Genomic DNA, 9,920 nt, shown 5'->3' with positions numbered 1-9,920 from the left:
GGCTTGCAGACAGCAGATTGTGGAACTTCTCAGCCTCCATTGTTGTGTGAGTCAACTCCCCATCACTCACACACACACACACACACACACACGATCAAAGTTCTCTTTCTTTGGAGAACGCTGACAACATGTATTGGTTCGTAATATCATACAGGATAGTTTCTGCTCCAAAATCCTCATGCTCCAGCTGTTCGTCCCTCTTTCCTCCCAAACCCCTAACAACCACTGATCTTTTTACTGTCTCTCCAATTCTGCCTTCCAAAATGTCATAGAGTTGGAATTACACAGTATGTAGCCCTTTTACATCGACTTCTTTCACTTAGGAAGATGTATCCTAAGGTGCTTCCATGTCTTTTCATGGCTGGATAGTTCATTTCTTTTGATCACTAAAAAATAGTATTCCATTACATGAGTATAGAATGGTTTATTTACCCATCCACTGAAGAAGGACATCCTGGTCCCTTCCAATTTGGGGAATTTCTGAATAGAAGCTCTGCAAACATTCATGTATAGGTTTTTGTAAGTATATAAGTTTTCGACTCATTTGAGTATATGCCAAGAAGTTTGATGGGCAGATTGCATGTTAAGTGTATATTTAGTTTTTTTAGAAACTGCCAGAGTGTCTTCCAAAGTGGCTGTACCATTTTGCATTCCCACCAGCAGTAATTAGAGTTCCTGTGGCTCCACATCCTCACCAACATTTGATGTTGTCAGTGTTCTGGATTTTGGCCGTGTTTAATAGGTACATTTTTGTGGCATTTTATCATTGTTTAAATTTGTAATTCCCTAATGATGTATGACATTGAACATCTTTGCATATGCTTATCTGACATGTTCATAGCTTCTTTGTTGAGGCATTTATTAAGTTTTTTTTGTTTATTAAGATTTTTAAATCAGACTCTTCCGTTTTTTTTTTTTTTTTAGGTTGAGCCTTAAGAGTTCTTTGTATATTTTTATATGAGTCTTTTATTAGATTTGTGCTTTACAAATATTTTCTCCCTTATCTGTGGCCTGTCTTCTCATCCCCTTGGTATTCATTTCTTTTCTAAGTTTCTAAAATTTTATTTGTGAGTTTATTTGGGATAATATCTATTGCTTTTTGTTCAAGTTCGCTATTTATTTTCTGCAATACCTAATCTGCAGGTGATCCCGTCCAGTGTACTTTTGACCTGAGCTATTTTAATCTCTAGAAATTTGATTTGCATCTTTTGTATACCTTCCTTTCTCTACTGAACACGTTCAATCCTTCCTATAACTTCTCAAAAATATAGAATGTAATTATAATATTCATTTTAATTTCCATCTAATGCTTTAATCTCTCCATTTCTGGATCAGTTCTAATGGATTGTTATTTTGCCTTCTCATTGTGGTTCGATTGTCCCTCTTTTTAGCATACCTAATAATATCTAATGGATGCCAGTCATCGAAATTTTTACTTTTTTGGTGCTGAATATTTTAGTATTTCTATAAATATTCTTGCCTTTGGTTCTGGGATGCAATTAAATGACTTGAAAATAATTTTGTCCTTTTGGGTCTTGCTTTTAAACTTTTTAGGTGGGGTCCAACCAATGCATGGTTGATGTTAATGAGTCCCCACTTTTCAGGATTGAGTACTATTCTGAGTACTGACATACTGAGTGGTTTTCCATTTTGACTGGAGGGACCAGGCATTTTTCTTGGCCGTGTGTGGGTTCTAGGGATTTGTTCCTTCTGATATTTTGAGGTCATTCTTTGCCCTGCCTTGGGTAGTTGTCTTACATGCTGATCTGTGCTCATAAGCCCCCATAGCCTAGTTTCCACTCACCTGGCCCCTTCTCATCCCCTCCTTTACTCGGCCACATTCACAGTGGGTCTTGTCCAATTTTTAAAACAAGCCTGGCTCTTTGCACGCAGTTTTTATTCCTTCCACCCAGAATGTGCTTCCTCAGCCCGGCTTCACTGGGGCCAACTGGCATTGGGCTCTGAGCTCCCATATCGCCTTTTCTTATGCAAATGCGCATCTCTAATTTCCTCTCCAACCCTGTTTCTCACCTTCAAATCATTTTGTGATTTAAAATAACTCGTTTGCATGTTTTGCTTTCCTAAGCTATCTCACTCCGTACTTGATAATCACATGGGGACAGGAACTCTCATTTTTTGCTTACCACTGGATTCCTTATGTCTTGGTCGACAGAACACTTGGTTAATAACTGTTTAAATAGGGACCTTTGGCCTGATCGCTGACTAGAAACTGCCTCTACCAATTATTGCATCTCTGTTGTATGATTACAACATAAGTTATGGCTTATGGTCATATTTGTCACATGTTTACTAGTCATTTTCTGCAAACTCATCCCCGAGGATCTGGGTTCAATCATAATATTTAAGTGAAAGTCCAACTTTATATGTTAGATTCTGTTGGTTTTCCACTCATCCGTCACCGAGTTTTATTTCCTTTATATTTTTTATTTTTTAAAAAATGTAAACATTTTTTAATTTTATTTATTTATTTTTAAGTTTTACAACTTAGACTGGAGTCCAGCTCAACAGGGCCTTCTACATTCGCTGATTCCACCGGGCCCGTTGCTTTGGCTGTGGTTTCACTGGGTAGTAGGTAGGGACAGGGGGAATGTCCCTCATCCATTCATGAGCGTCACTAATTAGATGATGAGGCTTTTGGCTACTGTGAGAGAGTCATAGCAAAAAAAGAGAGAGAGAGTCATAGTTATTCCTGCTGTTTACCTGAGCTTCATTGAATTTCTTTACCTTGGCATTCAGATCACTGTGTTCCTGAGTTGTAAAGGTCACATATTGAAATAAATTTGGTAGAGGCAGAAATACATTTTCCCCAAAGATATGCTGATAATAAACCCTAATAAATACCTTTTTCCACTTTTTTCTGATTCTGACAAAAAGTCCCAGTGCATGGGGCGCCTGGGTGGCTCAGTCGGTTAAGCGTCTGTCTCCAGCTCAGGTCATGATCTCACGTTTCGTGAGTTCGAGCCCCGCGTCAGGCTCTGTGCCGACAGCTCAGAGCCTGGAGCCTGCTTCTGATTCTGTGTCTCCCTCACTCTCTGCCCTTCACTCCCTGCTCTCTGTCTCTCAAAAAAAAAAAAAATAAAAGTTAAGATAAAAGAAAATAAAGTCCCAGTGCTAAAAGGCTTAATAACAAATTTTTCAAGTCTTGAATCGCTATATTGTACACCTGAAACTAACATAACACTGTATATTAACTAGCTGGAATTAAAATAGAAACTTTTAAAAAATCTTCCAAATCAATGGAAAAAAAAAAACCTTGTAATTGAAGTTTTGAAACTTAAGAAGATATTTTCTGAGTTAACTAGGTTATTGCTCTGAACAAATATCTTCTTGTCATTATCATATCTATTTAATTTTGGCTGTTAATGTGTACTAGTAATTGGCTTTTTATAGACCTCTGAGAAATCACATTGGCTTAAAATATCTATCATTAAATTTTAAGCGCAAATAGGTTAGGAGAATATGGATGTAACAGTATACCTATAACACGATTTAATTAGTGGGAAAGTATTTTGCAAATATTTAATAAGCCACTTGTACCAACTCTCTTCTAGCTTTGGGATCGTTTATTTTTTCTAAGGAAAGAGGGAAAATCCTGAAGATGAGAGTTGATTAATCTTTTTCCACAACGGTGAAGTACACAATTTCAGACTTATTTTGACTCTGAGGATTGTTCGCTTCTAGGCAACAATTGTACATTTTATCGGTTTTGCTGTTGCGAAGTGACACGGGAATCACTTGCCAAAATGTCCTGCACTCAGACAAAGAACACGGCAGTGACATCGGTCTGCAGGGCAGAACGCTAGCCCGGCAGCAAGCACAGCTTTGCCGATACTGACCGAGTCATTTCGGTCCTATCGAGACATAGAAACGTCGATGCAATCTCGATTCCAGGAAGGAAGGGAAATTGCAGAGGGATTGGGCTGAATGACTCCTTTTTCCTCCCTAAAGGGGGATACATGCGTTGATTCCAAACATTTGTAAAAACAACTAACCAAACACTTCTCGTTGACAACATCAAACGAGATGGGCTTCAGGGGCTCGTGGGAAAGGTCTGATTTTGTGATAATTCAGGACCTTTCATCTAAAGACGCGTTTCTCTTTTCAAAGCGATCTCTTCAAGAAGCCACATGTTACGCCAAATATTCTGCCAGGTCTCGGAACCCATTATATACAAACCGCAAAATCTTGAGCTGGTGTATATTACCAGGTAATAGGCGAAGTGAAATTTTTCCAAGTTTATTTGCGGTTTCAAGACTTGGCCCCGTCTCCTTGAAAAGTCTGTAAGGACTCTGTGCAGCTCCTTCCCACGCATTTTTGTGAGTGTATCTTGGCCCGGCCAATGCCAGGCGGCCATGGGCTCACTTCCTTCTCCTAACACGGGTCTAGAGTCACCAGTTGACGCTGCGTGTCCGGACTTTGAAATCCTCTGACGTGCAGACGAGATGTGCGGCAATCCCTGTTTCTGACAGAGGCGGAGACGAAAGCCAGGGCGTGTAAGAGATTTGCCCAAGGTGCCAGGACCGTGACCCCCAGGGCTGTATTAGTTTCCTATGGCCGCTGTTAACCAATCTACACACTCAGTGCTTTAAAGCAACCGCTGTTCACTATCCTACACTTTTGGGGGTCAGACATCCGAGGTGGGTCTTCTACCTAAAGTCAGGAGTCGGCAGTCCTGCTTTCCTCCGGGAGGCTCCAGGGGAGAATCTATTCTCTTCCTTTTCCAGCTTCTGGAAGATGCCCACATTCCTTGGCTCGTGGCCACATCTGCCCATCATATGAGGACCCTGGTGACCACACTAGGTAATCCAGGATCATCTCAAGATCCTTAATGTGCAAAGTCCCTTTTGCCCACGTGGGGAGACATAGACATGGTTCTGGGATTTAGGATGTGGGCATCTTTGGGGCCATTATTCTCACCAGCATGATGGGCACGTTTCCATTGTGGACTATTGCCTCCATTATGAAGTGTGTGGTTTTTTTTTTTAATGTTTATTTATTTTGAGAGAGAGAAAGAGAGAGCACAGGCAGGGGAGAGGCAGACACAGAGAGAGAGAGAGAGAGAGAGAGAGAGAATCCCAAGCAGGCTCTGACAGTGCATAGCCTAATGCGGGGCTCAAACTCACTAACCACGAGATCATGACCTGAGCTGAAATCAAGAGTTGGAGGCTTAACCGACTGAGCCACCCAGGTGCCCCTAAAGTATTAAAAGTTACATCATATGACTCTGTTAGTACAAAGACAAATATAATTATGGCCCAATTTTTAAAATATATTCACTACTATAATGTTCATTTTTTTCTTATAATTTTGAAAGAAATTAAAGTTAAGCTTTTTTTTTTTTTTTTTTTTTTTTTTTTTGTCAGCCTGCTGCCCCTCACGGATAAGTAGGTCCTGGATGAAAAAGCTAAAAATGCAACTTGGGTGTTTGGACCTCCATTTCCATCCTCTTTGCACTAAATTTCTTGGGCGTAGCTTGGAACTTGAGACTGAACTGTGCTGTTTAGTGCAGGTGCTTTGGAATATGCTGCCACGTATGGCTTTCTTCGACTTGGCCAAGAGTTTACTTGGTCACATGATGTTTTGGCTGATCCCTGCTGTCACTGAAGCTGTCCTTAGGCTTAGCAGCCCTCCACCCAGGAAAGCCAGCCATCACACCCGCACAGGTCTTTCCTCACCGGGAAACACTTTTCCGGAGAGGCACACGCGAATCCATTTCCCACCTCCTGGTTTATGCGAAGATCCGGGAGGAAATTCGTTCCCCTCTGAAGTAGAAATCGACCTTCTCCAAATTGCTCTCTCTCTCCGGCACACGGCGTGAACGGGGAGTCTGACGGTTTATTATATGACTTTTGTGACCGTCGATGGGGCACACTCGGGACAGCGGGGTGGCCCGAGGCCTCCAGCTGCATTGGGTTGCCTGAGTTCCCCCGCCTCCCAGGGGATGAATGGTGCTCCCCACAGGCTACTGACATGGCTCAAACTAGCCAATCCGAAGCCTGCCTCCTACCCTGTTCCTTCCCAGGGAAACCACACTAAAGGCCCTTGTCCACATTTTCCCCTCACTCCCTCTGCCTCTCTGCCTCAACCCTGTGATTCCCACATGGCCCTCCACGGTCGGGCCCCCCTCCCCGTGGGGGCCTGTGAGTATAATAAACTATCTTTTCCATGGCGGTCACCTTCTGATCTGTTGACCTTACACACACATGCCTCCACATCAAATCCCCACTGAAATAATGAGATTTTCACAACCCAAAGAGCTCATTGAACCCAGGGTTATATGTATATAAGAGTCCATGCATTTAACAATGAGACGCGTGAATTGACATCGTGAAACCTGAATGTGAGCAGCAAGCCATTTGGAAGTCAAAGGTGAAGGAAGGTATGTTTAAAGAAGGAATTAATAAACGAGATCTGGTTCACAATTCACCTTCTGGGAAGGAAGACAAATGCTCACTTTATTGAATATTAATTACACGTAAAGCACTTTGTAAGGACTGTCTAATTTAATCCTCACCACAAACACGTAAGTTGAGAGTTATTATCTCCTTATTAGAGATTTAGAAATTGAGATTTGAGAAATGTAAGTGATTTCTTAAAGTCATATAGTAAGTAAGTCGTTGGCCCGATTTTCAGTCAAGTCTGACTCACCATTGCCATTTCCAAAAGGCAACATTATATACTTCTAGGTTTCTGCAAACATTTTTGAAAAACAGGAGTTGGGAACTGAGGCCAAAATTCACAGTAACAAGTTGAACATGGAAAAAACTCCTTCCGAAGATGCCGAAATTTTTAATTCATTTAAAAGGAGAAGGAAATTGTAAGGTGTATGAGATCTGGAAGGGAGAAAAGCGAGTTCCATATTTTCACAGAAAAGTCAAGGGCTCTGGTCCCTTTGAAGTTTGTTTACTTTACCCCGGAAAGATGAAAGCATCTGCAACATAAGGCGATGGTGGGAAACCCGCTGTTACTGGATGCTTCGTTTTCAGACCTGTCCTGCCAGTTTCAACGAATTCAGGCTTTGACCTTGTTACTTCCACCTTGAGGATAGTGTAAATACCATGCACAATGGGAATGACCTCAAGTGATTATGTTCTACTAAAACTGTTGTCTATAGCCTATTAATTCTTTGATCAAAGTCTGTGCGGTACAGATAAAACACTTGGAAATTTTTATATCATATTCATATTCCACTCAAAGTGTTTCACTAACTTCAATTCTTTTCTGTCTTAATTTTATAGAAATAGTAGATTTATCAATCCTTCCCTGTGCAGTATCACATAATATTTTACTAAGTCTAGTTTTTGTCATTGTGCACTTTTGGCTGTATGAGAATGACTTGACCAATCAGCTAACAATGACCCAACGTCGGGGCGCCTGGGTGGCTCAGTCAGTTAAGCGTCTGACTCTTGATTTCGGCTCAGGTCATGATGTCACGGTTCATGGGTTCAAGTTACCTTCCTCAACTTCTCTCTACCTTGGTTTCCCCTCCTGGCAACCATTGATAGAAATAAGGCCAATCTCAGGGTTTCTGGGTGGCTCAGTCAGTTAAGCATCTGACTCTTGATTTCGGCTCCGTCATGATCTTGCGGTTCATGATCTCGAGCCCCCGAGTCGGGCTCTGCTCTGACGAGGAAGAGCCAGCTTGGGATTCTCTCTCTCCTTCTCTCTCTCTGCCCCTCCCCTGTTCCCTCGCGCTCTCAAAATAAATAAATAAACTTAAAAAAACCCCGCGGTTATCCAATGTCTTATTGTAGGTTTAAGATTTGTCCATTTTTACTCAAACTTTTTTACCACTTGAAATTTTATCTCTTCTCAATATTATTTCAGGTCAGTTATTTCCCCCAATTATAAAAGTTTGCATGTTTATCATTGCCGTTTAAAATATTATCAAATTATGTGACTCAGTAGTGTTTTTGCCACAACCAACGAATACCAATTCTAGCTTGTCTTGATTTCTTCCGCCAGCACAAATTAACTACGAATTGGGTAGTTTTAGATGTGACTGCCATCGTGTTTTTATGACATATATTTCAAACTCTTTATAAAGAACTCTTTGGCCTGGTAAAAGGTTACCCTACATATATTCTTTTCAAATGAAAAAAAAAATCTTCATAGACTGAATTATAGCAAAATAGAACTCTAATTCCATGGAATAGTAATTGTGGGAAAAGATGATCATGCCGTCTGCCAACTCCTTTTTTCTTAAGTTTATTTGTCAATTTTGAGAGAGAGACGGTGCGAGAGAGTGGGGGTGGGGCAGAGAGAGAGAGAATCCCAAGCAGGCTGTACACTGTCATCCCGGAGCCCAATGCGGGGCTTGAACTCATGAATCATGAGATCACGACCTGAGCCGAAATCAAGAGTTGGACGCTTAACTGACCGAGCCACCCAGGCGCCCCTACCAACTCTTGGTCAGGAGAGTGGCCTCAGACTTGGAACATTTCCTCCCACCGAAACAGGAGCCCTCATAGCCTGTGCTGGGCTTACCACCTTGTTCGGGTCTATCTTCTGCCGTTCCGGATTCGCGATGTGATTCTTTGTTCCGCTTCAATGTGCGTGTCATATGGCACCTGGCCGGCCCCACTGCTCTATCTGCTCCCACTGGAGGGAAAATGAGGTGCTTCCCTGTAGCCAAGGGGGGTGCGTGCCCGCCATCACCATGCACGGGCTCAGGGGTTAGACCCACTGCCCCGGAGACCAATGTTCGCTCTTGCGGCCCGTCTTGCCCTGCCTCTTCTCTGTGTGAGGAGAGCATCGTTTCATCCAGCGCCTGTGTGAGTCATGTGATTTTTGGCAACCCCAATCCCTGCAAACCCTGCAGGGCGCTGACCCCCTGGAACTGCTATGCTTTGTGGCAGGATCCTCCAGCAAGGGCCCCCCCCCCCGGGGGTCGGGGTGGGGGGCAGAGGAACAGGTGTTCCTTACTTAACAGTAATGACAAGACTCCAGCTTTGTTGGACCTCCCATGCAAGACCGATTGTTCAGTTAAGTAAGTATAATACTGATTTTGTCTCGGATTTAGGAGAGGTACTTGTGCTGTATTTTTGAGAATCCAAGAAATGTCTGCAAATTGGAGGTTATTAAATCAAAAACAAAAAAAATCTAAACCCTGGAGAACAAACCAATACTCCTTCCTTCCTTCCTTCCTCTTCCTCTTTCCTTCTCTTTTTTCCTTTCTTTCTCTTTCTTTCCTTGTTCCTCTTTCTTTCTTTCTTTCTTTCTTTCTTTCCTTCGTTCATTCTTTCCTTCTTTCCTTCCTTCCTTCCTCTTTCCTTCCCTTTTTTCCTCTTCCTTTCTTTCTTTCTTCCTCTTTCCTTCTTTCTCTTTCTTTCTTTCTTTCTTTCTTTCTTTCTTTCTTTCTTCATCTATAAATTTTTACTCTGAAACCAGTGAAAAAATATTGGTCTATTTGTGTAGACCGTCAGAGATGCACTATGACAAATAAAAGATACACGCTTTGTAATTCAAAAAGTTGTGGTTGAATGCTGGTTTCACCATTGAGTACGTACTTGACTTTCACACATTTACCTCCTCACATGTGGCTTTAGTTTCCTCACTGTAAATTGAAGTTAACAGCACCCACTTCTCAGAATTGCACGGAGACTAAAGGAGCTAGTGAGTATACACTTAAACTCACAGAACATATTAAATAGTCAGTACATGGTAACCATTAATGGCCTAGCTTTCTTTTTTTTTTCCATAATGAGGAAAATCTAAATTTGAATGTGAGAGCCTACCTCTGCATTTAATTTTTTCTGGTTAATTTTCTTTTGTCATGTTCCCTAAATCCAAGGAGGTCTCCTGACGAGATGACAAGATTTAGAACTAAAACACATGCCGAGGGAGATTTTTACCTCTCCGCTGCGCAGATCCCTTAGTCAATTAGCAATATAAATATG

Source organism: Leopardus geoffroyi, chromosome D4 (genome assembly GCF_018350155.1).
Source record: "Leopardus geoffroyi isolate Oge1 chromosome D4, O.geoffroyi_Oge1_pat1.0, whole genome shotgun sequence".
Lineage (NCBI taxonomy): Eukaryota > Metazoa > Chordata > Mammalia > Carnivora > Felidae > Leopardus > Leopardus geoffroyi.
Note: the sequence above shows the minus strand (reverse complement) of the source record.